This window comes from Trichosurus vulpecula, chromosome 1, assembly GCF_011100635.1.
Source record: "Trichosurus vulpecula isolate mTriVul1 chromosome 1, mTriVul1.pri, whole genome shotgun sequence".
NCBI lineage: Eukaryota > Metazoa > Chordata > Mammalia > Diprotodontia > Phalangeridae > Trichosurus > Trichosurus vulpecula.
This window is the reverse complement of record NC_050573.1, coordinates 428,268,074-428,291,018: the sequence shown is the minus strand read 5'-3', so window position 1 is coordinate 428,291,018 and position 22,945 is coordinate 428,268,074. Positions and strand designations below refer to the sequence as shown.

General features: G+C 39.6%; 1 pseudogene; it reads left to right on the top strand.

The window, feature by feature from the left end:
• The first annotated feature begins 2,311 nt into the window (after positions 1-2,311).
• Positions 2,312-2,988, top strand: LOC118839441 (annotated as a pseudogene).
• The last annotated feature ends 19,957 nt before the right edge of the window (positions 2,989-22,945 follow it).

The window sequence follows — 22,945 nt, the reverse complement described above, 5'->3', positions numbered from 1 at the left end:
CTGTAAGATCCAGTGATACTAGACTCCTTTCTCTTCCTTGAACAAGATACTTCATTGCCTGATTTCAAGCATTTTCCCAGGCTATCCTCCATGTCTGGAATTCTCTTCTTCCTCATCCCTAACTGCTGGCTTCCTTCTTGCCCCAGATAAGAGCCCAACTTCTACAAGAAGCCTTTCCCAGTCCTCCTTGATGCTAGTGCCTTCTTCTGTTGATTATCTACAATTTATAATGTTATAGCTTGCTTCTGTGTATTCATTTGCATATTGTCTCCCCTGTTAGACTTTGAGCTCCTTGAGAGCATGAACTGTCTTTTGCCTTTCTTTATATTCCCAGCATTTAATACAGTGCCTAGCACATAGTAGGTATTTAATAAATGCTTCTCAATATGACTCCTGATGAAGAAACTCCTTCCCCAATGCAGTTTTACTACAACTTCTAGTATTAAAGAGTGTCCTGAAACATTGAGAAGTTAAGTGACTTGCTCAGGATCACACAGACATTATTCATCACAAACAGGACTATCTCTCCATTACGCTCTCCATCATCAATTCTAACATATATATGGATGGATGAATAGATACATACAAATATACGTATATACACATTCATACATACATAGGTATATACATTGACAGATAAAGAAATATTAGCTATGTAGAGAAATAAATATAGATAGATACATAAAAGATATAGATACAGACATAGACATATAGATGTACTTGGTCCAGAAATCCCTCTACAGATGCAGATTTATACCCCATCTGTAATTTATAGTTTAAATATGCCTGGGTTATTGAAAAGTTGGGGCTAAGTGGTACAATGGATAGAGAGCCACACCTGAAGTCAGGAGGACTTATCTTCCTGAGTTCAAACCTGGCCTCAGACACTCACTAGCTGTGTGACTCCTACGCAAGTCACTTAACCCTGTTTGCCTCCAGTTCTTCATCTGTAACATGAGCTGGAGAAGGACGTGGCAAATCATTCTAGTATCTTTGCCCAGAAAATCCCAAATGAGGTCGTGAAGAGCTGGGCATGACTGAAATGACTGAACAACAATAATTGAAACATTAAAAAACTAGCCTATGGTCATACAGCCGGTCTGTTTCAGAGGTGAGATTTGAACTAAAGTCCTTTTGACTCCAAGTCCAATGACCTAGCCAATGAACCAAAAAACTCCTATTTTTACAATGTGTTAAGATTTAGGATTTTAGCATCATAAATTGAGAACTATCTAAGACTTTCGAGATCACCTAGTCTAACTCCTTTTGATAGATGAGGGAAACTGACACAGCTACCATAAGTAATTCCATTCTGATTCTAATGGAGAAGTTGAGCCTCAGAGAGGCTATGACTTATCCACAGTCACACAGCTAATCCAGATCCAAGCCTGTGCTTGTTGACCCTACTCGTTTTTACTAATGTCCATTTAATCAACCATAAGGCTGGTGTTATTAGGTCATCTTCATTGGGATGGCTCAGTTTCTGAAGATCTGAAGATTCTGAAGATTATTTCTTGCCATCAGCCAGGGGCCATGTTTTAATACCTTATGGATAGGGATACATTCCCCTAACATACTAAAACAGGTTACCATTACAAACCTTATTTATCAAGTAGGGATTGAGCTAATAACAGTAACATTAGTTTTGTTGTTTTGTTCACTAGTTGTTCAGTCGTTTCTATTCTTCGTGACTTCTTTGGGGTTTTCTTGGCAGAGATGCCAGAGTAGTTTGCCATTTCCTTCTCCAGCTCATTTTAGAGATCAGGAAACTGAGTCAAACAAGGATAAGTGACTTGCCTAGGGTCACCCAGCTAGTAAGTGTCTGAAGCCAGATTTGAATTCAGGAAGATGAGTCTTCCTGACCCCAGGCATAGCACTCTATCCAATGTACCACCTCACTTTTGTATAGTGCTTGAAAGCATACAAAGTACTTTTCTCACAACTACGTTGGGACATAAGTAGAAAAGTAATACTATCCCAATTTTGTAAAGCAAGGAAACAGAGACACTGCTGGCACGTTAAAACTAAGTTCTATTAAGTTCTCTCCTCTCCTCCCAATCAGCGCCTTCCCTTTGAGATTTCTTGCCATTTACACTGAATATATCTCCCACGTACATGCTTGTTTGCGCTTTGTCTCCTTTTTCAGAATGAGAACTCCTTGAGGAGTATCCCCTACACTTAGCACAGTGCCTAGTACATGGTAATAAATTCTTAATAAATGCTGGTTGAATGAAGAGGTTCTATTGTCTCCATTTTTAAAATCAAAGTGTTTTGTTTTGTTTTTTTGTTTTGTTTTGTTTTGTTTTTTGTTTTTGTCTTCCACCACCGTTTTAAATCGGGCGCCGCCGCCATCCCTGCCTCTCCGAGCTACCTGCCCCGGGCCAACCGCCCTGCCGCCAAGAAGGACAGGAACCAGAACAGCACTGTGGAGGAGCTCACCGAGGGCTCCAAAATCACTTCAAGAACCAGCAGGACGATGGTAAAATGTTTATTGGAGAGCTAAGCTGGGATACGAGCAAGAAAGATCTCACTGAATACCTGTCCCGTTTTGGAGAGGTTGTAGACTGCACAATTAAGATAGATCCATCTGGGGAAGATAGAGGGAATTCGGGTTTGTGCTTTTCAAAGATGCTGCCAGTGTGGATAAGGTCTTGGAACTTAAAGAACACAAGCTGGATGGAAGTTGATAAACTTCAAGAGGGATAAGAGCAGGTAAAGGACCCCCTCCCCCAAAAAATAGTGTTTGTTGGCAGATTGAGCCCAGATACATCTGAAGAACAAATCAAAAAATATTTTGGAGCATTTGGAGAGATTGAGAATATCGAACTTCCTGTGAGCACAAAAACAAATGAAAGAAGAGGATTTTGTTTTATCACATATGTAGATGAAGGACCAGAAAATAAATTATTAGGAAACAGATATCATCGGATTGGCTCTAGGAAGTGCGAAATCAAAGTTGCCCGGCCCAAAGAGGCAGCTGGTGGATGAGGTGGGGCTAGGAGTTGTGGCCAAGGTCAACAAAGCATCCGGAAGGGGTGATAATCACCAAGACAATCACCAGCCACATTAAAAGAGGACATGGAGAAAACAGGTGCAAATACTACAGCAGCCTAACTTGCTGGATGATGACATTGCATGGAGAGTGGTCTTCTATTGATCTGAGATTACTGTTTCGCAAAAGACTTTTAATATACATGACACAACTGTGTCTAATTGTTGAGGTTTAAACTCCACCCACCCAGAGATGCCAAAAACTGTTGCAGTTTTTCATGCTGTGTTGTGGTGGAACCCTCTCAAAGAATTCAGAGTCAAACCACCTCTAATCCAAGTATAGGCATTTATTGAGATTGCCACCTCTCATCAAGCAGGCTAAGTTCCAAGAGGAACCAGCAACTTCAGAGAAATCATGATGAATTTTTATAGTGTAAAGATGTAATTACATAACAGAAATTATGAATATTAAAAGGCAGGAGGGGGTTTTCAAGGGATTAGGTAATAGGGGTGGGGTCCCTTCTATGGTTCAGAGGTCAAACATCCTGGTCATGCTGCCGTCCAATTGGTTAGCTATTGTGGTCCTGTCTAGTCAAGATAAATAGTTAGGTATTATGGTCCTGTCTTGAGCTAAATGGATGATGTAATTGTGGTTGAGTACAAGAACACACCTATTCAAATATGTGAATTGAATCTGAGGGCAATGGTTAGCTAGAGGCAGTGACTATATTGGGTCTGGGGGCCTGAGATGTGGTTAAAGCCAGGTTGTGTGGTTAAATCAGGACATGTCTGCTGTTCAGTGGGGCCCATGAGGAAGCTAGAATATTGGGGCTGGGGGCAACTTTATTAGGATTCTATCACAATTGCATATAGAGGCAGATTTAGTTTTCTTGCTGTTGCTTTATCCTTTGCCATCTGTGTAATGACAAATGTGGATTTGTGTTTATACAAATTTTATTTGTATAATTTCATGTTAAGTGATCCTCAAAAATAAGTTACTTATGATTGTTTAAAAAATATGAAGTAAATAATAAAATTAAAGTTTTTACTTCCTTGAGTTATATAGATGATTCTGGCCACCTTTCCCTTGGGTAAATTCTAGTATGGAAGGAATAGAAGAACCCTTGAAAACAAGATTACATGATGAGACACAATGATAAATGAAGATATTAGTTAAGGTTCTCTTTTTTCCTTTGTTCTTGTTTTCTAATCAAGGCATTTGGCTCTGATTTCATTGATCGCTCTCTTGCTACTGATTCTAGGTAGAGTGGAGGAGGGAGGTGATCAAGATAGGGTTTTGATGCGTTGGGGAGTTTACAGGAGGCAGGATTTGCTAGTGTGGCTCAGAAAACAAGGGGTGTTACTTGGATTGTCAGAGATCTCTAATAGGGAGAAGGCAGGGAATGAAGACAGGAGAGGAAATATAGAGGAGTGGACTTGGAATTAGAAGACAACTTTTTGTCCTGTTAGTCTACCACTAACTTGCTTTGAGGCCTTAAGCTAGTCACTTTAGCATTGTAGGGGGGCTTAAATGTCCTCATGTGTAAAAGGAGATGATTGAACTCAAGGTAGCCTCCAGACCTAGCATACTCTAAGGAATGAAATTGACATTGTTTGAAGAAGAAGGAAGATACCATAGTGTTAATAGTATGAGAATAAAGACATGAGAAGAATGGTGAAGCCTGAGTAAAGAGGTATCAGTAAAAAGAAACATGAAAGAAATAAGGGAAGGGTGACCTTGCTAATAAAAGAAAGCTTAGGTCATATATGTGAAGGGAATTATGATTTTTATAATATTCGATATGATATGTGTGATGAATGTCTTAATAGACTAGATTTTTTCAGAATTGCTTCTTTTGGCTTGTACGTCAGAAGCTTACAATGCAGCTTGAAATGCAAACTTTGACAATGCTCACAATCTCTGGCATCCTTGTGCCTGTGCACCTTAAGTGAAGCAAATCAAAGATTGTAGAACCTGTTCCCATCACAGAACTCTGGTTCTGTGCCCTAAGAGAGGTGGTCATGACCCCCAAAGACTTCACTCCAGAATTGTTGTATTGTGGGATTTGTGGGTTTCTTGTAGGAAACCACTAAAGATTGTTTGCAATCCACCTTCCCCTCTCCCTTCTCATTTGTGATTTATGTATATAATATCTCATTTCACTTCAGCAAGGTGTAATTCTGATCAAGAGAATTCCCAATTTGCGAATCCATTCTTCATAATGAAACTAATTAATTAAATGGCTACCCGATTACTTTCACTTTGTCTCTGGCCTGCTATCTCGTCATTCTCAGGTGTGGAAGGGTGCCTTGCCCAAACTTCTATCTTACAGTAGAAAGAGCACAGTACTGCCAGACCCCAAAGAGGTCAGTGACAAAAAGAAAGGCTCCAAAATATCTATAGCAGCACTTATTTGTGGTGACAAAGAGCTGGGAACAAAGTATAAGTCCATTGATTGGCTAATGACTAAACAAGTTGTGCTACCTAAATGCAATTTTTGCCATAAAAATGATAAATATAATGAATTTAGAGATACGTAGGAAGAAATCTATGAACTAATGCAAAGTGAAGTAGGCAGAACCAGAAAAGCAATATACACAGTTTCGATGATGTAAATGGAAAGAACAGCAAAATAATTAAAGCTGAATGCTGCAAAATTATAATGACCAAGCGTTAGCCCAAAGATTAGAGAAGATACTGCCCCCCACACTTCTTTGCAGAAGTGGGAGACAAAAGGTGTGGAGCACTGTGCAGAATGTCAAACTTTTTGATGTTTGTTAGTTTGGATAGTTTTTATGTTTCATGTGTTTGTTAGTTGGACTGAACTGTTTTTCCCCTCTTAAAAATTCTATTACTGAAGAATCTCTCTCAGTGAGGGGAAAGGGAAAGGAATACATTGAAAAATATGGGTAACATTTTTAAAAAGATAGCAATACAAATTTCTTTTTTAAAAAAGAGAAAAAAATTACGGGACCCGAAATCCTATAGATGGCATCAAATGGCCTCTGAAATCTTTTCCTGATCTTAGATTCTTTGGCCTCAGCCATTCTTCCTCCTCCACCACTCAGTTTGTCTTAATTCTATTATTTTTGTACCATGAATGCATGCATGAATGAAAAAGCATTCAATAAGTGCTTAGTGTGTGCTAAATGCTGTGCTAATCACTGAGGATATAAATGGAAACAAGGCAACTTGCCCTTAAGTAAAATATTTTACTGAGAGAGGACAACACATAAAAGAGAGCTAGAAAGTGGGGGCAGGGAAGGGGTGCTTGTAATACATATACTCTGTCATTGTGTGAAAACATCTGGGAAATGCAAAGGTGTCCTGGTTCGAGGTAAGATCCAAGCCCAGGATCACAGGAGCAGAGTCCAAATTCCAACGGGAAGGGGATGAGAGGATGGCCATGGGAAATGGCCATGGTTTGGTAAGAGCTGGGAAGGCCATGAATTATAGATTTGGGAAACATATACCCTGCTCCTTGCCCCACAGTTGGTGATCCTTCACCCAGGAAGCAGTTGCCCCAGGCACTATTCTTGCTAGTTCTAGCTCCACCAAAAGCTGAAAATTTTTAGAAACAATCTGTTCAGGATATTACAACCTTCTACAAGAAGAAGAGAAAAACAAACAAACTTTTTCCCCCTTATTGTGCTGCGTATCCCATTACTTCACTGAAAAGTCTGTCAGCCTGTCAAGGGAAATTAAGAAACAATTTTGTACCTATGATCCCCAGGTTTTAAATCGATTAAAAACACTGCTCTGTGATTTTTTCCCCTTATTCACTGCTCGGATCTTACCTGAGGTCAGACTCCATGCATTATCACATTCCTCAGCTGATTCTTAGTCCCATCTTCACAGTTTACCTTTACTGACCTCCATTCCTTTCATATTTCCTGCCTACAGTTTTTAAAATTTTTATTATTAGATCAGTTATCTCATTTAAGATCCTGTGGCACAGTCTGTCCAACCTTATAAAACTGACTTTCTTCTGATCTTTTCATTTATAAATGTCTCATTCAAATGGGCTTTATTCTCCACCATTTTCCCCAGCAACACTTCAACTTCTACTGCTGGCTTCTTTCTTGCCTCAGGGACCTCAGAGAAAACACTTTCATTTCCAAGTGTGAACCTGCTCTGGTCTGTGACATTCTTTCTGCCCTTTCTAATCCCACAGGATCCTGCTATCTCCAAAGAGAAGCCTTGATAAATCCTCATAGGAAGAGTCTTCTGTGTGCATAAATCCTCAAAGTACAAGTTGCTTTACAGACCACTGAGCAAACTCCTGATTGCTACAAGAATAATCAAACCCTGACAGTGAGGTAATGCCTGTCGTCTCCTTATCAGTTGTTTTTTTAAGTACATAGTCTGAAGAAAGATTACTTAAGCTGTGGTGGGAAACTATGAAAGCCTTAAGTGGCTGAGGAAGAACAAATGCCTGGGTTCCAGGATTCCATAGTTCTCCCTTATTTCAAGAGAGGTGATCACAAGGCAGAAAAGAGAGCCTGGTATCGTGGCCACACAGCTGGTCTTAGAGTCAAAAAGACCTGGGTTCTAGTCCTACCTCTTACATACACTGGCTGTGTGACCCTGGGAAAATCTCTCAACCTCTCAGTCCTTCCCCCCAACACTAGGCAACTTTCTAAGACCATAAATTATAGAATAAGTGCTGTGTTGTGATGGTAGAGGAAATTTCTCATAAAAGAACTCATAACACCAAAGAAACCACAGATTCAGATTTTAAAAATTGAAAGGCAAAGATAGTTAATCATAGAACAACAGTATAAATGTCTGGGTGATTTTCGACCAGCTGAGTAGTTCATTAATCCCAGGGCAACCTTTTAATTTCATCAGTGAAAAATTCAATATTGGTTATAATAATATAGTACCGCTGTGGCTTTTCACAGCATGATAGACATTTTGTTTTGTTTTGTTTTCCGAGAAGAAAATACATTCATTTTCAGCCATTGGCATTCTGTGTCTGGACACATTAGTTCAAAGACTGTTCCTAAGATATAAAATGATTCTAGAATAAGGCTAATGGCAGTGCAGAGGTGAGGTTCTTGGTCAGTGTTGAGAACAACCAGATGAGTAAAGACCCTTCTGGAGTAACTTGCATTGACTTTATTCTCCTCGGAAGAAAGCAAGGTTTTGAGATACAGGGAACAGAAGTGACCTCTCATCATGGGACACTCCATAGGGTAGTCTGGCATCATCAGAATTCATCTACCCTTCCTGGTAGAGAGAGCCTAATCCTGAAGGCATTGGGTCCTTTCTTACCAGACGGCAAATCTGACAAGTGGGCACCTAGGCTCTGCTTGAAGCCTTCCTGTGATGGAGGACTGTCTGCCTCCTAAGGAACCCTATCTCACTTGTGAAGAGTTCTAGTTCTTTGGAAGCCTTTGTCTCATCTTGAGCTAAAAATCAGCCAGTTTTCAGCTTCCATCCATTGCCCCTATTTCTATTTTCTGAAGACAGGCAAAACAAGCTTAATTCCCCTTCTAAAGTACAACTCTTCAAATTCTTGAAGGCAGCTAACATGCCCCCTTGACATCTCCAAGTCTTCTCTTCTCTGGGATAAGCATTCCTCAATTCACAGGATTTTAAAATTGTAGAATTAGGGAATATCCTAAGGATTATTTAGCCTAACTTCTTCATTATGAAAATTAAGAAATTGAGACAGAGATGTCTCATTCTTACCTGAGATCACATAAATATGAATGGTGCTGCTAGGATTTAAACCTAGGTACTCTGACTTTGATCTTTTCATGGGATCATAGATCATTTGATCTAAATCATATATACAGAGCTGGAAGGAATATTAGAGATCATATAGTCTAGCCCCTCTTTTCTTTTGGAGTTGCTGTTTCTATTTTGCTGAATAGCTTTTTTTGCTGTGGTTCCCTGTTTTCCTACTCCTATTAACAAAATAAAATGATAGCTCTAAAAATGTTTTTGCATCTGTGGTGGGGGTTTTTGGGGGGATGTTTTTTTTTAGTTCCCTTTTTCTCTTCTGGGCATTGATACTTCTCTCCATCCTATCACTCTTGGTGGTTTTGCTTTCATTAGATGTTGCTATCCCAGTTCACCCTCATGTCCCCTACATACAGGCAAAATAATTCTTCAAGCAGACAAAGAGGTGGCAGCCCACAAGGACACTTCATGACTTGCCCAGCAGTCTTTGCCTTGCTAAACAGTTCCTGTTGGAGACATCCATGTAATAGACTAGAAACCCTTTCATTTCTGTGCGCCATAAGATATGTTCTTTCCTATTCATAAAGATGGGAAAATTCTGGCCTTTGCCCTGCTTGACAGAGTTTGACCTAGTTTTGAGTCCTCACTGTGCTGAGCTTTGCTATCCTGCCATGATCCAAACACTCCTGAAATTTCAGTTTATCATTCACAATAGATATCAATGGCTTGTTCATATCAGAAAGGTTACCCCAGAAGCAGTGAGGCCTGGGAACTGCTGACACTTCTTTAGCATCAATCATTACAGATTTGGACTCTAGAAAGTGTGAGATGTCCTGCTTACCGCTGACCCCCATGGTCACCACATTTTCAAAGAGCCAGAAGAAGGGGTGGCACTGGAAAGCACTGCAGGAGGAGCTCAGTGGCATCAATTTCTCAAGACAAACCACTAAGAACATCTCCAAACCACATGACCCATCAAGTGGCTTCAGCTGCTCAGCTTTGGCCTGTCATCCACCAGGATACAATTCAGCCAGGCTACCAGTAAAAGCTTTGTAGTTTTCACTACACCAGTCCCCCAGTTCCATTCTCATATTCAGGCTTATCATCAGTGGCCTTAGAAAGAAATGGAGGCTCTGAAACATTAGGTACCCAACTCACTGGCAGATCAATTGGAACTCACAGAATCATAGAATTTGAGAATGGAAGGGACCTCGGGGGCCATCTTAATCCACCCCAAGTCCTCTGACTTCAAGCTTATTGTTCTTTCCATCGTACCACTCTTCACTGGAAAAAAAAAGATTAACAAAATTCCACAAAAAAAGAACAGTGTAGTAGGCCAATAAAGGCATCCTTTCAGGTTGACACTGCTGCTTTAATCAATGACTTACGGGTCTCCTTGTTCAACTAGTACAAAGCTCACCTAATTGTACTATCATCAAACCTGAATATCTCTCCACCTTTCTTACAAGGGTATCATGAAAGACGTGGTCAGGCAATAAATATTTATTAAGCACCTCTATTTTCCAGGCACTGTGCTAAGCGCTGGAGATACAAAAAGAGGCAAAAAAATAATAATAATAATAGTCCCTGCCCTCAAGAACTCAGTCCAATAGGGGAGATATGCAAACAAGCTACATACAGAACAAATGGGAAAAAATAAACAAAAGGGAGACCACCAGAGTAACAGCAGTATCAGAAGAAAGGAAGAGGCACATTATAAAAGTAAGACCAACAGGCCTTGGCAACAGATTAGGTTTGGGGATGGGGGATGAGAGAGAGTAAGGGGGTATACTTCCTGATAAACTTTATTCCCCATAATAACTGTCCATAAAAACATTTAGATGAAACTGTCCAGTATAGCCAGTAAGACAGCTAGAGTCAAAAGTGGCATGAGTGCTGGCATCCAGGCTTAATGTATTTCATCCCTCCAGTCATTTATACTGGAAAATGGAGGACCAAGAGGAGCATCCTCCCCTCCCCATCAGCTTATGTCGGAACACTGGAGAGAAGCAGCATGCTCCGCTCCTCTAGCTCCCCTGCTCAGCCTCAACACCATGGCTATACACAGCGGGGGTTCGCCTGGCCTGAGGTACCACTGTGTGTGATGCCAGTAACTGGCAACAACAACATGCACCAACCTCAGGTAACGTCAGGGGCCTAACCCACATCATAATCCCCATAGTCTCCAACTATATTTGTCCCATTTGCTCTAATTCCCATTTATGTTTCTATTGGTAGCACACATAAGCTTGTAATTTATCATTTCTTAATAGGAAAGAAGGAAAAGCGTAACCTCAGTAATCTGAAACAACTTTGGCCATTTTACCCAACTGAAATTCCATTGCCCTTTAGCATTGCCTTCAGTGACATTTTTTTAATAGACTAGTGATTTCATAAGTAGAGAGAACCCCCTCTGCAATGCCAATCAGCATCTGATTTGCAATTTATGATCTTAGAGAGTTACTGAGGGGCACTGAGAGATTAAATGTCTTGTCCAGAATGGCTAAGTCAGTATGGTTCAGAGTTAGTACCTGAATCTAGGACTTCCTAACTCTGAAGCCATCTCTCTATCCACTAGGCCAGGGGTGGAGAACCTGTGGCCTCAAGGCCACATATGGCCCTCGAGTGCAGCCCTTTGACTGAATCTAAACTTCACAGAACAAATCCCCTTAATAAAATGATTCGTTGTGTAAAACTTGGACTCAGTCACAGGGCCAAATTGAGGATCTAGAAAGCTGCATGTGACCTTGAGGCCACAGGTTCTCCACCCTTGCACTAGGCTATACTGCCTGTCTCACTCACATTGTTGTCCTCACTATGGCTGTTGTTCTCTGGGTGCTGCTTGTTCTTGATGAAACCATGTTGATTCTTAGTGATCATTCTTTCTAAAGGCTAAAAAACCTATTGCTTCAAGAATTCATTCTAGAACTTAACCAAGAATCAATGGCAAGCTTTGCCAGCTTATGGTTTGAAAAACCCACCTCCTCCTCTAAGTGTGAGAATGACATTTGCCTGTCTTATTTCTAGAATCAAGGCTCTAGAGCTCCAAAGGACCTTAGCAACCATCTAGTTCAGTTTACAGATGAGGAAACTGGGGCTTCAAAAGCTTCAGTGACTTGTTCAAGGTCACACAGGTATCAAAGCAGGCATTAAAACTTCCATCCCTGAATCCAAATTCTGAATTCATGCCACTGCACCTGGTTTCCTCTCTAGTGGCATTTCTGCCATTCTTTATAATTTTTCATAAGTCACTGACAGCAGCTGAGCAAGCACACATTTAAGGTTTTTTTCAGTATTCAGGACTCTGGGGAATAATTCATCTAATCCTGCTATTTTGAAGGCAGCAACATACTTGCTTATTTTGGATTTCAATTTCTAGTTAACCATTTTTGTTCTCTATGTAATGGGGTGGGGGTTGCCACGTGAGCTCAATCCAGAGAGCATATTGAGAAGATCTGCTTGCTCCCAACTCATGTGGAGAAGTTGTTGACCCTGCTTCTAAAAGTTTTTAATAACATGAAACAGAGGGTCCTTGTCCCCAGTTCAGAACATGCACAGGAATTCTGTTACTATGTCCTGTCCACTTACTGCATGAAAAAGATAAGTCTTTTAATTGGCTGCTATGGCAGAACAAGGTGTACATGCAAAAGGGGATGAACAGGACAAATTGTCCTTTCACTGCCCAGAAGTTTGAATGAAGAAAAGGAAATGTCATAGCCCCGCCCCCACCCCGAAGGGGAATCCCTCTCTGATCTGGTTGTCACATGTCTTGTAACACATGACAATTGTATTGTTTCTATCCCTGTTGGGTCTATTTTTTCCTGTTTTCAGATGGTTTATTGGAGATGGAATAGCATAATAAGCTTAGAAAGTAGGAGACACCAGAAGTCAACGTTAATGGGAGTCTATGGCAAAGATTACCATAACTACTCCAGTTCAGTCAGGTGAGGCATCAGTGCACCCTCTCTCAAGGAGCAACTTAAAGAATCCAGTCCACCCAGACTTCAGAAAACCTGGAAAGATTTGAATGAACTGATGCAGAATCAAGTGAGCAGAACCAGGAGAACATTGTACACAGTAACAGCAACATTGTGCAATGACTAACTTTGATAGACTTATCTCTTCTTAGCAATGCAAGGATCTAAGACAACTCCAAAAGACTCATGATAGAAAATGCTGACCACATCAGAAAAAGAACTATGGAGTCTGAATGCAAATTGAAGCATATTATTTGCTCCTTTTTTTCTTTTTTTGTTTGTTTCTTCTTTCTCATGGTTTCTCCCATTGTTTCTAATTCTTCTCTACAACATGACTACTGTGAAAATAAGTTCAATATGAATGAATATGTAGAGCCCATATCAAATCATATGCCATCTTGGGATGAGGGGAGGGGAGAGATGGGAAGAAAATTTGGAACTCAAAATCTTATGGAAGTGAATGTTGAAAACTAAAAATAAATTAATTAATTTAAAAAAGGAATCCAGTCCATCTGTGAATGGATTTGGCAGCAAGACAGTGACACCATTAGTTATGCTACATTCTGAAATAAACTTGGTAGGATGCATGTTTTATAGTAGCCACATTAAGTTTGAGACTACTCTCTCCATCATATACTAGAGGAGAATTGAGAGATGCCCCTATTTCAGAGGGATGCTTTTGTACTTTGGTTCTTGCTATAACTTTTAAATACATCTCCCGCTCTAAAAAAATACTTGATACTAATTGTCAATTATATTAAAAAGATTTCAACTAGTGCTAATCACTGATATTGATGACTCTGAGAAGATATTAATTGACATCGGTGATTGATAATGGGGGAACACACAAATGCAGCACAAGTTAATAGTAATAGAAGAACGCTACAGTATCTCAGGGGTACCCCTGAAGAGGAACAATAGCCCAGAGAACAAATCCCTCTGGCAAACCAACCTGCCAGTAGATTTGGGATTGGTAGAGTCGGCCCAGAGATTATATTCACTACATAAACGTATTAGTCTGAGAATCATTCTCCCTGGTAGAGAAAAGCAACAAAATAGGGTTGAGTAGTTATGCCTTCTCTCCATCTATTTTCATCATCCCAAATCTTTCTATGGTTTCCAATATAAATTTTTAAAAGTATATTGCCAATGTAGCTAAATTTTGTTGTATCTCGCATTCATCGTTAACTTCAGTTCCTTCTCAGATTTAGCATTGTTAACATGATTTTTATAGAACCATAGCAATTTTTTGTATTTATTCTCATAGATCCATTACTGAAAGGAACTTCAAAGGCTATATGATTCAACTCCTTCATTTTTCAAGTGGGGAAAGTGAGACACAGAAAAGTTAAATGACTTGCTCAATAAATAATAACAATAGCTAACATTTATATAGTGCTAATTATGTGCTAGGCACTGTGCTAAGCACTTCATAATTAGCTTACCACAACCCTGGGAGATAGGTGCTATTATTTTCTTGATTTACATTTCAGTAAACAGAAGCAAACTGGGGTTAAGTGACTTGACCAGGGCCCACAGCTAGTCTGAGCCTGGACTTGAACTTCCTGATTTCAGGCATACTATCCTTTGAAATACCTTGATGCCATTCAAGTGCCTACTTTGTGCCAAGCAGTGTGCTAAGCACTAGGGATACAAAGAAAGATATAAAGACTTCAAGGAAATCACAATCTAAAGGGAGAAGACCACATATAAGAGAGGCTGAAAAGGAGAAGGGGAGGGGAGGATAGGGGCATGATGAAGTCCTGAAATCAAGGTGGGTAATGATAAGGTAACTACCCTGGATCACCTCCTTAAATGGTGGCAGATCTGGGAAGAGCTCTCCAAACTCCCCTCTCCTCCCTCTCCAAGCAGTTGGAGGGAGGAACCCCAGTGGCAGCAGGCACTGAGAAGGTATGAGTTTCAGAGTTGATGTGATCTTGTAGGATGAGTTTCTGGAGATCCTGAAGTACAGTAAAAGCACTGGAAGGTATTGATGACATACTAGTGGTAAACAGCTAGAGGGGGATTTGAGCATTGGCCCTCCACCTCAAGAGCCAGGGTTCTTTCCATTGTACTATGCTAACTTCTTCCATTATCTTCCCTTTCCTTTCACCTCTAGGAGATTTTTTTTCTTTTAATATAAGTTGGTCAATGACTTCCTTGTGCATTAGAAATAACCTCTTTAGACAACTCCGTTTTTTCTTCCTTAACAGAATGATTTGCAATTCTTTAGTCAGATTTTCGTTCTTAAGAACACTCCACCCATCTTATACCAATTTTCCTTATAAAATCATCAGATCCTAAATTCCTTTCAAAATCTATTCTCTTAAAATCTGGGGTGCATGACAGACTATGACTAATGTCTTCCTCCTTCTTTACCATGGAATTTAATATGATGTAGTCACTTTAAAGATTCTCATCATTTCCACTTCAGTAATCAGGCCTACTTTATTGATCATAATTAGGTAGGAATTCTTGAAACTTCTTCCACCTTTTGAATCTTGTCAGAAAGACTAAAAGGGAAATAATAAGCAGATGGAAACGGGAAAAGTTCTGTAAACATTTCAATACCAAGCTGTTGTTTTTTTCATCAATTAGAGGAATGATAATGTGCTATATGAGCAATTAGAAATTTCAATAAAGAAAAGGTAATTTAGTCCAATTTAATCCCCAGTACCTGAACACTACTCACTATAACATAACTGAGAATTATTCAGATTCTTCTAAAGTATTTCTATTGGTAGTGAACTCACTATTATATAAGGCAACCCATTTCATTCTTATCAAACTTTTTTAATATGCATTTTTGCTTATCAATCCTTTTTGAAATACATAATGCCCTATACCTCATCATCATTTTTCATACATTAAACAAACAAGAATAAACAAAAACAATTACCTACCTTCATTCTATCAAAGGTATTTCCACATCATGCTGCCTATGAGGGAGACCTTTATCATTAATGAATTCCATCTGTGTGTTCAAAGGTTGATTAACTATTTCATATACTAATAGAATTGCCTCTTGGGGTGACCTTGTCTCCTATAATTAGGTCTGAAAATTTTAAGCTAGCCATAATGATTCTACCCTATAAAACCAAAGCTTCAAAAAATTATAAAGTTCTTTATGTTCCCACAATTTTAGCTTTTCAGATCTTTCTTTAGCTAGTTTTCCATTTGTGGAAAGATCTGATTATAACTGGTCCAAATTGTCAATTGTAATCTTTGTGGTACATCCTAATACTGATAATTGTGAACATCACACAGCATGAACTATTAGTCAGTACTGAAAACAAAACCTAAGTTGTGAGTATAATTACTATAGGACATGCATTTTAAAATGCTTAACAAATGTATCAACAATGGTACTAGCAGTTGCTGTGGGGGGCCTAAGACCAACAGCACCAGCACACAGGAAGACTGCTAGCACAGATTCTTTGATCTGCTTTTCTAAGGAAAGCAACTTTAAGGGATTAACAATCTTACTTTAATTAAACATATACATATATATGTATATTTATATATATATATATAAGTGTATGTATATATATATAAGTGTATGTATATTTTATATATATATATATATATGTTCAGGGGAAAAAGTCAGCACCCTAAACTTCCAGAGAAAATACAAGCAAATTACCAACAGGAATTACGAGCAAAAGTATAACACAAGCCAACAGACAGGCTTGTATCTGTCTGACCAAATCACAATACGTAGTTACCAGAGAGAGAAGCACCAGCATCTGAGTTTTGCAAAGCCAGGGGGCTCCAACAGCTACCCAGAGTCTCCTCTGGCCAAATGACCAATACTCTTCCAATGAGTGTGCCCCCAAAACAAAAGGCCAACCTCTGAGCATAAATACACTTCTCAGGGCCCTGGGGCTTAGCACCTACGTAGCAAAAGGATGTGAAGCATGGGGCCTGAGGCTTTCTTGTTTCTTAAGCAGGTCATCAAAGACTCTTGATTCAATCAAAGACTCCAGATTGAAACAAAGGCAAGACTCAAAGGCATTCCAGAACAAAAGACAACAAAAAGTCTCACTTCACTTGCCATTACATTTGAAAGGCAAGGCTCATCAAAGGTCCTTGACTGCCTTAGTGCTGAGCAGCACTCCTAAAGAAAAAACAAAAGCAGAAAGTCCTATCCTGCTTTGCCATCACACCAAAATATGTTAGAATCCTAATTCTGCACATTTATCCATAGAAATTATAAGTGGACACTACTTTCAAATGCTACTTATGTAAATAAAACACCAATAACAAAAGCAGTTTCACTTATTTTTCCTCTTCAAGTAGCACATTAGTGAATTATTAGCAAAATATAGCAGTTTTCAAATGATTGCTAATGTGAGAGAAGATAGTGTTTTCATACAATGAAGTCCTTCCAAAATATTTATTTCTGTATTAAATTCAATCCTATAAACATTTATTAAGTCCCAACTAAGTGCCAGGCACTGTGATTAAATGCTGGGGATATGATTAATAAAAAGAAAGTCAGTCCCTTCCCTCAAGGAGCTTAGAATTTAGTAGAGGAAATCATACATAAAAGGAGAGAGCAAAGCAGTGCCAGGGGGATGGTGATGAACCAAGTGGTATCTTGCTCCACGGAGTTGAAATCAGGCAGAGCAGCAGATGCACAGTAGCCTGGGCAGAAAATTCCAGTTTCTGCCTCTATAAAGGAAGGCCTAGTGAAAAGTTTGATAAGAAGGGAGAGAAAACTGAGAAAGGTGAGACCTGTCAGAGTTAGCAGCATGGTGACGAGATTAGAGGTGATGAGCTTACCCTGAGAGTGGCATCTTGTTCAGTGGCATTGAAACCAAACGGAGCAGTAAATGCAGAGTGGAATGAAGTGAAATATACATTAAAAGGTACACAGAGCATAGTACTAAGCACTTGGGGAGTTAGAAAATTTAGATAAGACCAGATCTCTACCTTCATGTAGTATACAGTATAGCAGGGGGATAAAATACGCTGACAGGTAAAAGAAGTAGGGGATTAGTAGGGCTGACCATTGTAGATACATTGTCAGATGTTTTCACTGTATTGTATACATATCATCAGCTCTGGGCTTACTCTCCAAATTCTTATTAGCACTGTAAGATTGGGTTCCCACAATCTGGCAAAACTAAGAGACCTTAAAAGGTTGGGTATTATTTTTTTCTAATACTGTAACTTCCCTCCCTATCTTTCTAGTGTTTCCCCCTTCACAGTTTTCTTATAACTAACCCCAACCCTTCAAGTGCTCTTTGATATAGTGGCACTGAACTCCCTTACTGTTCCTTGAATAAGACACTCTGCCTCTCAGCTCTAGGTATTTTCACTGGCTGTCCCCCATGCCTGGAATGATCTCCCTCATCATTTCCATCTTCTGGCTTCCAAGTCAGAATCTTACCTCCTACAGGAAGTCTTTTCCAGTTCCTCTTAATTCTAGTGCCTTCTCTCTATTGATTATTTCCAATTTCTCCTGTACATAGCTTGTTTGTGCAGAGTGTTTGTATGTTGTATTCCCATTAGGGTGTGAGCTCAAAGGCAGGAACTGTCTTTTCCCTTTCTTTGTATCCCCAACATTTAGCACAGTAGGCACTTATAAATGCTGGTTGATTTATTGGTTGGAGTGCTTTCCCCCCAGATAACTGATTACCAGTTAACATCAATTAATCAGCTCAAATTCCTTAGCTTTTTGAGCAGGGTAGTTTACTTTGGTAAGTCAAATACCGTGAAGCCTTATATACTATACTATAGTAAGAACAGTTGTTACAAAACATCTCTTCCAGTGTTTGTGACACACACTCATGTGAGAGAATTCAGGAAATAATGTACTCAGACTTAGAGCACATGTGGAAAATAACCTAATTCTCAGTACCTAGAAGTTATCTTGATAGGGTGACCAAGCTGTTCTCCCTAAGGAATGCTATACCTTTCTGCTGTGCTCCTTGTAGAGGCCTGAAGCTGCCTTTCTTCAGCCTGGATAGTTTATCCTTGTCTCCCAAGGCAGACACTGCCACCTATCATTGATATTCCTTGGTCACTGCTTAGGATAAGGTGAAAATCAAATCCAATTCTTCAGAGTTGACCAAGTCCTCCATGACTCACAAGGAGAGGGAAGGAAACAGAGGCTCTACTCCTCCCCTCTCCAAGCAATTTCCTTTCAGGAGCTTGGCTAGGAGGATGGCTCTCTCCTCTAAATTACCAGATACTTGAATGCTTTGTTCTAAACTGGCTTGCTATTTTATAGATGACCCACAGAGCATAACAGAGAGGATGTTCATTTAATTTATTTGACTTATTGACTGATTCAAGACAACTGTTCTCACCTGATAAAGGCATCAGGGCTAGCATATCTTGTTAGTTGTTTTAATTGGGGTGGGGTGATGAATTGTTTGGTTCAATCAACCCTCACAATATGTTTCTGCTTAATTGTTATTTTGAGTTACAAGGGAGGTTTTTAATATGCAAGCAGGTTGGTTTCCAGAAATGACTCTGATATAAAGGCAAAAGGTATCAATAAATGTGAGTGGGTTTTTTTAAAGAAGTCACCTTTAACATCATCTCACCTGGCAAAATATTTTCACATAACTGATTAATGACATTGAGTGGATGGGTTTGTACAAAAGTCAAGAATTGATTCATATATTTAGAGTTCCAAGGGGTCTTGGAGACCATCTAGCACCACCACCCCCCATTTTACAGATGTTGATACTGAGGCCCAGACAAGTTAAGTAACTTGTCCAAAGTCATACAAGAAGTATGCAACATAGAATGTAAACTTAGATATTTTGACTCTTAATCCATTACTTTCTCCACTGTACCATTCATGAACCTAGTAAGAGAGGTCTTGATAAGCCAAACATGGAATAATTATAAATCGAAATAGAATATGGTGAGGTCATATGGGAAAAGCACCAAGTACTGCAGGAAACCTTGAAAAGAAATGATCTTTAAAGAGTGTGGAGAGAGGGAAGACCATGGAAAAGGTAACATTTGAATTGGACTTCGACTTTAAGTAGTAGCCGTGTTAGAGGAGAGGTGGAGCAGAAGGAAATTCAGATGTAGGAAATGGTGTGAACAAAGGCATGGAGGTCTGCAGGCATTGTATGTGTAAAAAGGATGGCAAGTCAATCAGCTGGTCAACAGGACTTTATTAAGCATCTACTACGTGCCAGGCTGGGCAGCTAAGTGGCACAATAGATAGAGCACTGAGCTTGGAATCAGGAAGACTCATCTTCATGAGTTCAAATCCAGCCTCAGACACTTACTAGCTGCATGACCCTGGTCAAGTCAGTCAACCATGTTTGTTTCATTTCCATCTGTAAAATGAGCTGAAGGAAATACCAAACCATTCCACTATTTTTGCCAAGAAAACCCCAAATGTGGTCGAAGAGAGTTGGACACGACTGAAAAACAACTTAACATGTGCCAGGCACTAAGCTAAGTACTTGGGATGTAAAGAAAGGCAAAAGCATGTTCCTACCCTATAGAAGCTCACATTCTAATGGGGGAGAGAACATGCAAAAATAGTAGTATATATGAGATATCCCCATTGCAAAAGGAAGGTAATCTCAGAGAGAAGGAACTAGGAGTAGAGGGGGAGAGGGAAGAACCAGAAAGGCCTCCTGCAGAAAGTGGGATTCAATTTGGCTGAGACATAGCAAATTTAGAAGAGAATAATGTGTAATAAGACTGAAAACTTAGGGAAACACAAGGAAACCTTGAATGCCAATCCAGAGAGTTTACAGTCTATTTGGTAAATAGACATTGACATGCTTAGAGCAGAGAATAGGCGTGATAACATCCATGCATAAAGGGAGATTAATCTGCAACTGTGTAAAGCATGAATTTTAGGTGGAAGAGATTGGAAACTCTTTAAAAATGCATTTTGTAGACTGAATCAACATTCCTCTCTTTTTCCCCAGTCATAATTTTTTTAAATGAGGACGGCATACTAATGCTAGTAATAAAAGTTAAGGAATTCTTTGACAGAAGCCCATGGGTTATAATACTTCTCTTTATGTAAATAATGTGGAAGTTAGAATGACACAGTGGGAAAAGCATCAGACAGGAGTAGGAGACCTGTGTGATATTACTCTGATTGTGTTTAAAATACAGAGAAATGTAAACACCTGCCACAACAACAAAATTACAACCAGAATTTAAAGCAATTGTGATTTTTTTTAAATAAAAAATTTTCTACTTCAAAGGAATCTCAGCCTGACCTTGATTTCTTAATTCTTCTGTTCTTGCCCTTAAATATCCTCCTGGGATGCCAGGAAGCAGTAACAAAACAACAACAACAAAACAAGTAAACACAAGGAGTTAGTTTCTCCCATCACTCTTCCTGTCCCAGTGTGATGGGAAAAGGCACTAAAATTAGAACCAAGCCCCCTAGGCAAGTCACTTCAGTCTCTCAGGGGGATAATGGGGATAACAATACTTCATAGGTCTGTTTGCCACCTGGGTGATTTTAGGCAAATTGCTTAAGTTCCCTAAATTGTAAACTCGGTTTACTCATCTATAAAATGAGAGGGTTCAACTAGAAACCCTCTGAAGTCCTTCCTAGTCCTAAATGTACAATCCTAAATACGAAATACTTTGTGACCATAAAACGTTATACAAATGTAACCATCATTTTAGATCATAGATTTAGAGTTGGAAGGGAATTTAGATGATGAAGTCCAGCCCCTAAATTGGGAAACTGAACCCAAGAGGTTGAGGTCCTTCTGATTTCAAATCCATGGCTCATTTCCCCCTCCTTCTGCACCTATAGTACCTGCATGGAGTTCTTTTCTCCCACAATGTAGACGCTGGGACAGGAGTATGGGTGAGCAGTCCACAATTTGTTGTTTTTGTTGTTCAGTCATTTCAGTCATGTTCAATTCTTCATGACCCCATTTGAGGTTTTCTCTGCAGAGTACTGGAGTGATTTGCCATTTTCTTCTCCAGCTCATTTTACAGATAAGGAAACTGAGGTAAACAGGGTAAAATAACTTGCCCAGAGTCACACAGCTAGTAAGTGTCTGAGGCCAGATTCTCCAGGCCGGTACCCTATCCACTGAGCCGGATTGGTATCCCAAGGTCGACAATGGTATATACCTCTTCTGAGTTGCTGGTAAAATTTACTTTTCCTCCAGAGACATATCTTCTGGTTCCGGAGTGTTCCATCACGCAGGGTTGGCACAGTAGTCTTTTCAATCACCAGGGCAGCCAGCAAAAGGAATTGTAGGAGCATAGTGTATCAGTACCTGTTCTAAAAATAGGAGCATGTTCTCTCACCCCTAGTATCCTCAAGTAAATGAAGAGCGGATGGAGACTAGTAAATGCCCCAAAGGCCCAACAAACCCAAATGGGATTATGTTACACTGGAAAAGATACAAGTTAGTCATTTGCAAGCAATTCTTAGGTCATGAAAAATTTAGATGGTTGGTTGAAGTGAATTTTTCCCTGGAGCCTTTTATAAATGGCATAGAGAATTGTGCACAGAATCAGAGACAGATAGGCTGCTGCCTCTAGAAGTCCTGTGATTTTACCCCTAATGGAAATGCTAGGAATTCAAATTGACTATGAACTGAAAGGTAATGCTACATAGTGGAGAGAGAACCAGCCTTGGAGCCAGGAAAATGTGTGTTCAAGTTTTACCTCTTGACCCATACTAGCTTTGTGACTCTGGGCAAGCCACTTAGCCTCTTAATGCCCTAGGCTAAGATTAGAAGTTGTAGAGAAAGTAGAGATCTGTATTTGGTAGAGGGAGTTTCCTTGTTTAGGAAATCTCTGGGCTAATGAAATCATAGGTTCAGTCCTTATCCTGTGAATGAGAAAACATACCTTGAAGTGTTAGTCTGTCATATAGTCAGAGGTGATCCAGGCTTCTGGAAGTTTATAGTAGTGGAATAGAATCTCTGGTAAATCTTACAATGTGTTAACACTTAAAGCTTGTGACTAGCAGCAGGCTGTCTATCTGATGATCAAGGACTAGCCAATCTAAGTCAGGAGAGGCTCTGTACCAGAATATTGACCATCGTGGGGAGAGTATTTTTTGTGGAGGAGTTGTGATCTGCATTGGTGAAGGATCATGCATACAGTGACATCCCAGACCTTTTGAAGCATTGATATAGGCCTGTTTGAATCCTGCTATAATCTAGATGCAATTGACCATAGGAAACATTATAGTGATGAATTGATATTTCAGAAATATCTTCACTTGGTCAACGTCCATACCCAGTATTCTGAAAAGAAATAGTCATTCCATTGATACAGTGAGATGCAAGTGGTAAAAATGGGGAGGAAA